This window comes from Elephantulus edwardii, unplaced genomic scaffold (genome assembly GCF_000299155.1).
Source record: "Elephantulus edwardii isolate Elephantulus edwardi_28Jun2011 unplaced genomic scaffold, EleEdw1.0 scaffold00217, whole genome shotgun sequence".
Classification (NCBI taxonomy): Eukaryota; Metazoa; Chordata; class Mammalia; order Macroscelidea; family Macroscelididae; genus Elephantulus; species Elephantulus edwardii.
In genome coordinates, this window is record NW_006399967.1 from 4,577,867 (window position 1) to 4,584,307 (window position 6,441).

The 6,441-nt window shown below is 45.4% G+C and overlaps 1 protein-coding gene across 1 annotated transcript in view; it reads left to right on the plus strand.

Moving 5' to 3' along the window:
- SHC2 (SHC (Src homology 2 domain containing) transforming protein 2) overlaps positions 1 to 6,441 on the plus strand; it is a 46,030-nt gene that overhangs the window by 26,646 nt on the left and 12,943 nt on the right. The window lies entirely within an intron of this gene.

The following is a 6,441-nucleotide window of genomic DNA, read 5'->3' on the forward strand; positions in this document are numbered from 1 at the left end:
GGGGCTGTGTGCAGGGGAGTGGACTGAGGGGTCATCAGGGGCGGGGCCTGGACAGGCAGGGCGGGGCTGTGTGCAGGGGAGTGGACTGAGGGGGCCTTAGGGGCGGGGCCTGAACAGGCAGGTGGGCCCTGAGGTGGCCCAAGGGAGGTGGGGTTTGTGGTTTGGCACTGTGGGCAGTGGTGGGACTGGGCACGAGAGGTGGATTGGGGTCTGGAGCTGGGAGAGTGGGACTGGGCAGGACACTGAGGGATGGGGCTGAGGAGAGGCGGGACTGGGTGCAGAGGGGGACCTTTGAGGGACACTGCCTGGACCTGGTGCCCTGGGGGACACGGGGAAGGGAGTGGGATGGAATTTAACACCCCGCTCCCTCTCCCTGCTGGTCAGTCTCCATTTGTAAGATCGTCAGTCACACCTTTGACCAGCACCGTTTGCTGTGAGTGATTGGAGTGCAGCTTGACAAGCGAAGCGAATTTGTTTTTACCAGTCCTTCGTATGTGCTTTGCTTTGTGATGTGAAACACAGACTCACCAGGTTCCCTGCCTGCACGCTTCTTCCCTGTAACTCTCATTTCTTCCAATCTTCTGTCTTGCTCCTTCCTGTCCTGGGGCCTTATCCCTGTAAGTGCTGCTCCTCTGATCGGTTCCTCCAAGGAGTGGGTGGCCACTGGGTGATGTTCAGAGATGTCTCAGCGGTCTGCTAGTCTCGGTGCACGATGTCACGGTCAGTGGTGGCAGCCAGGCTCCGTCTAGTTCTCCTGGCCCTGGGCCTGGAGAGGGAGAGGCTCCCACGATCCGCCTGGATCCAGTTGTTTCTTTGTGTTGTCAGGTTGACGCCAGCACCGAGCAGCGTGAGGAAGAGCAGAGTGGACCTACCTTATCCTGTGCCGTGCTCACCCTCTCCACCAGCCCTAAGCCGGGTGTGGCGCCCCGACCATTCCCGGCCACGGGCCTTCTTGGCTTTTACTGCAGTCCACCTTTCTAAGCATCACATCTTCTTTCCAAGGGTTGGTGCTCACCTGACAGCTTCCTGTGCCCCACCCTTGTCGCGAATCCTGGCTGCACTTTCTCCAGGACAGTCTTGCCTGTTCTGTTGTTGGCCCATGAGTGTCGTCAACCTTCTTCGTCAGCAGCACAATTCAGGGACCCACAATTCAAGACTCAGAGGCCTCGGTTCTTCTCTGAGCTTCCTTACTCATTGCTCACCTGAAACGACCACGTGTGGGTCTGGGTGCATCTTTGTGTTGTGTCTCCCTTCTTTGTTCTGGCCAGAGTTCCATCTTAGACCGATAGTTCTGGCTGCTTACACACTTTGAAGACCTCAGTTGTTACCACAGGGGATGTAGAACGTTGTCTTTGTGGACTTCAGTGTTCTGAGACTTGGACTCCCAAGGCCACAGGTCCAGCAACTCATCCCCAGGGTGTTTGTTATGTGTAAGAAGCTTGCACAGCGTCCTCTGCTGGCTCTGTTGTACTCAGGGGTGTGTTTATAGGCTGTACTAAGATGACTGGCCTAGTGGCAAGAAGCTGTGTTGCAACCTCGAAGGCACGCAGTTCAAGGCCACCAGCTGCCCTGCAGGAGAAGGATGGACACTCTCCTCCCACATGATTAACTGCCTCTGAAAACCCACCAGAGGGTCAGCCATGGGTGGGCTCCTACTTTCCAGTACATGACAACAACAGCATGAGTGTAGACCCTATGTCACCTACCAAACCTTAGTGTGACCATAGATGTGGTCCTTTTCAGCTGTTGCTGTCCTGAGCTGTGACCACACGTCTGTCAGTTGACCACAGTGTACTAGCTGGCATATTGTTGCAAGCCAAGCCACCTGCACTTCACTACCAGCAGGTCCACCCGTGGTGGCCAGGTTCCAACAGAGTGTCTAGACTAAGACTGAAAGGAGGACTGGCCACCCACTTCTGAGATCACAGCCCTTCGGACAGTCTCCAGACAACAGAAGCTCATTGTTGACGGTGACCCAGAAGATGAGGCCATCGGGCTGGAAGGCGCTCACGTGTGCCTGGGAAGAGCTACCTCCTCCTTCAGAGTCTCCTGGACTGATGTAGACGGAGAGTCTCCTGGACTGACGTGGACGGAGTAAAGCTCTCACCCAGGGAAGGGCCTTTAGTTCTGACGTGTAAGACTCAAAATGAAGGAAAACACCTGCAAACAGCCTGTAGTAACTGGAACATGGAATGCATGAGCCATGTTGTTGTTATGTGCCATTGAGTCTGCAACCCAGCGACCCTGTGTACAGCAAGCAGCTCTGAAGCCTGCTCTATCCTGACCCAGTCTCACTGATTCTGACATACCTACTCCCATCACCCCAGTTACTGTATCAATCCATCTCATCCGGGGTCTTCCTCTCCTTCGCTGTCCCTCACTCTTCTGAGCAGGATGTTCTTCTCCAAGGACTGGTCACTCTTGGCCACATCCCCAAAGTATGTGAGGTGGAGCGTCAAAATTCTAGCCTCCAAGGAGAAATGTGGTTTCACTTTCTTCAAGACAGATTTGTTTTTTTTTCTTGGTGAGCCATGGTATGTTCAAGACTCTTCTCCAGCACGACAACTCAAAGGCATCAATTCTTCTGTCATCCTTAGTCATTGTCCAGCTCTCTGATGCAGAGCAAGTAATTGCAAAGACCATGGCCTGGATCAGGTGTACCTTAGTCTCTAGACTGACATCTTTGCTTCTTAGTACTCTGGAGAGGTCCCTGACAGCAAATTTTCCCAATGCAATTAATCTTTTTTTAAAATTTCCTGACAAGAGTGCTAAGAGTGTTGATTGTGGAGCCAAGCAAGCTGAAATTGTTAACAACCTCAGTCATCTTTTCTCCCTCCATCATGGTGCTGCCAGTTGGCTCCTTGTTGAGAATCTTTGTCTTCTTGATATTGAGCTTCAATCCTTACTGAAGACTACAGTCTTTGACCTTCTGCAGCAAGTGCTTCAGGTCTTTAGTTTCAGCAAGCAAGTTTGTGTCATCTGCCTAATAGATAATTGATGAGTCTTCCTCCAATCTTGATGCCACACTCCTCCTCATAAAACCCAGTCTCCCTAATGACCTTTTCTGCATAAATATTGAAGCGATATGGAGACAGGACACATCCTTGACACATTACTTTCCTGATTTTGAACCGTGCAGTGTTTCCTTGCTTTGTTCTGAGGACTAGCTTCCTAGACCAAGTATAGGTTTTGTATAAGCATAACCAAGTGTTCTGGGATTTCCATTCTCCTCAAGGTCAGCCACAATTTGTTGTGTTCCACACAGTCAAATGCCTTTACAAAGTCAATAAAATACAGATAGACATTCCTCTGGTACTCTTACTAATGCATGAAGCATGGGTCTAGGAAAATTTGAAATTGTAAGGAATGAATGGAATGCATGAAGATTGACTTCTTAGGCATCAGTGAGCTGAGACAGGCTGGTATTGGCTATTTTTAATCAGACAAACATGATCTACTATGCAAGAAGTGATAAACTGAAAACGAATGATGTTACATTCATCATAAAAAGGAGTATTTAAAGATCTACTCTGAGGTACAATGCTTTGAGGGATAGAATACTATCCATACATATTTAAGGAAATTCTGTTAATACAACTATTACTCAAATATATGTACCAACCATGAGAGCAGAAAATGAAGAATTTGAGGATTTATAACAGCTTTTGTTGTTTTTTGTAATTGAACAAACATGTAATAAGATGCATTAGTGATAATGAGTGACTGGAACACAGAAGTTGGAAAGAAGAAGGATTTGTCCTTGGAAAATATGGGCTTGTTTCAGGGTTGGAGTTGGACTCCAAATGACAGGTTTTGTATAATGGATACATTGCAAATACTTTTTTAGAAAAATGTAAGTGGTGACTGTACACATGACTTTACCTGATGGACTGCACAGATATCAGACTGACCACATCTGTGCAAAGAGACATTGAAGAAGCTCAATATCAGCATCAAAACAAGGTTGGGGGCTGACTTTGGAACCAGTCATTAGCTAGTTATATGAAAGTTCAAATTCATATTGAAGAAAAGGAAAAGAAATCCAGTAGAACTAAAATAGAATCTTGAATGTATTCTAACTGAATTTAAAAAAATCTTAAGAATGGATTTGAATCGTTGAACACTAATGATCAAAGACTGGATGAGTTGTGGAGTGACATCGAGGTCATTGTCCATGAAGAATGCTGAAGATCAATACAGACATGGAGAAGAAATAAAAGACCATGATGGCTTTCAGGAGAGACTCTGAAACTTGCATTGAAATGAAAATAAAACAAGGGGAAAGAATGCTGAGCAAAGGGTAAGAGAGCTGAACAGATATTTCAAAGGGCAGTTCAAGAAGACAGAGCAAAACATTTTCTTTTTTTAAATTTTTAATTTTTAAAAATTTTATTATTTTTGTGTGTGTACTATCAAATTGGATCTCACTGGTACAGGAGGAGATTGTCTCTCCTTCTCCAGCAGAGCATTTGGTGGATTTGAACTACATACCTCTGGGATTGCAGTGCAGCTTCTTGCAACCGGGCCACCAGCGCTCCCTGAAAGCAAAACATTTTTATGAAATGCACAAGGATTAGGGACCACTCTAAATTATTGAGGAGCAATGATGTTAGTTTGAGGACTACGGTCTCATTCAGGCCATAATCTGATTCAGGCCATAGTCTTTCTGATAACTAGCTATGCATTCGAGAGCTGGACAATGAATAAATAAGGAGGACAGAAGAAGAATTGATGCCTGTGAGCTGTGGTGTTGGAGAAGAGCAATGAACATCCCATGGACGGCCAAGAGAACAAGCAGATATGTCTTGGAGATGGTTCAGCTGGAGTGCTCTTTGAAGGCAGCAATCATGAGGCTCTGCCCAGCATACTTTGGGCATGTTGCTTGGAGGGGCTATTGGAGAAGGACATGATGCTGGGAAAGGAGGAGGGTCAGTAAAGGAAAGAAAGACCCTTGACCAGGTGGATTGACACGCTGACGGCCAGCACGATGGGCTCTAGTGTGTCAAGAAGTGTGAGGATGGCACAGGATAAGACAGGGTTCAGATCTGTTGTTCATAGGGTTGCTATGAGTCATAATTGACTCAATGGCATACAACAACAACAACAACAACAGCATGGGGATTCGGAATGAGAAAATCTAAAGGGAAAACACAGTTGACATTTCTCAGGCTCAAAGAACTGAAGAACACATTAAATCATTGAGTGGCAGTACTGAAGGATTCTGTGGGTAAAATCTTGCATGATGCAGGAAATATCAAAAGATGGAAGGAAAGCACATGGTTGCTGTACAAAATATTGGCCCACACTGTAACACAGTAGCATATGATCAGAACCATTGGTAATGAAGGAAGAAGTCCACTTTTCACTAAAGACATTGGGAAAAAATTAATAAAGGCCACAGGAATTGATGGAATAACAATTGAGTTGTTTTAGGATATAGATGCAACCCTGGATGTGCTCATCAGTCTTTGCTAACAGTTACAAAAGACAGCTGCCTGTCCAAGTGACTGGAAGAGGTTCATATTTGTTCCCTTTCCCAAGAAGAAGAGTGATCCAACAGACTGTGGATATTATTGAACTATATAACTAATACCACATGTAAGTAAAATCTTGCTGAAGACTGACAGAAATTAAAACTGGACTCAGAAGAGGCTGTGGTGCTGCGTTGCTGATGTCATATGGCTCTTGTTTGAAAGCCTAGAATATCAGAAAGATGTTTGCTTGTGTTTTATTAACTATGCAAAGCTGTTTGACTGTGTGATCATAACACATTATGGCTAACATTAGAAAGAATAGGAATTCAAGAACACTTAAATATATGTTCATATAAAACCTATACTTAGACCAAGAAGTAGTTTTTAGAACAGAGCAAAGGAACAATACATGGTTTAAAATCAGGAAAGGTGTGCATTAAGGTTATATGCTTTCTCCATACCTGTTGAATCTATATGCTGAGCAAATAATTTGAGAAGTTGGACTTTATGAAGAAGAATGTGGTGTCAGGATTGGAGGAAGACTCCTCAACATCTTGTTATTCAGGTGACACAACCTTGCTGGCAGAACTTGAAGAAGGCTTGAAGCACTTTTACAGACTTCAATATGGATTACATTTCAACATCAAGAATACAGAAGTCCTGGTGCAACCACTGTGGAAGCGGTATGGCGCTTTCTCAAAAAGTTCCAAATAGAGATACCATTTGACCCAGCAATTCCACTACTGGGAATATACCCCAAAGAGACCATAACTGACATCCAAGTAGATATAGGCACACCCATGTTTATTGTGGCTTTGTCCACAATAGCAAGGAGCTGGAAACAACCCAGGTGCCCATCAACAAACGAATGGATAGAGAATCTGTGCTATAGTCACACATTGGAATACTATGCTGCATTGAAAAACAAGGAACTCATGCACTATTATTCAAAATGGGTGACCCTGGA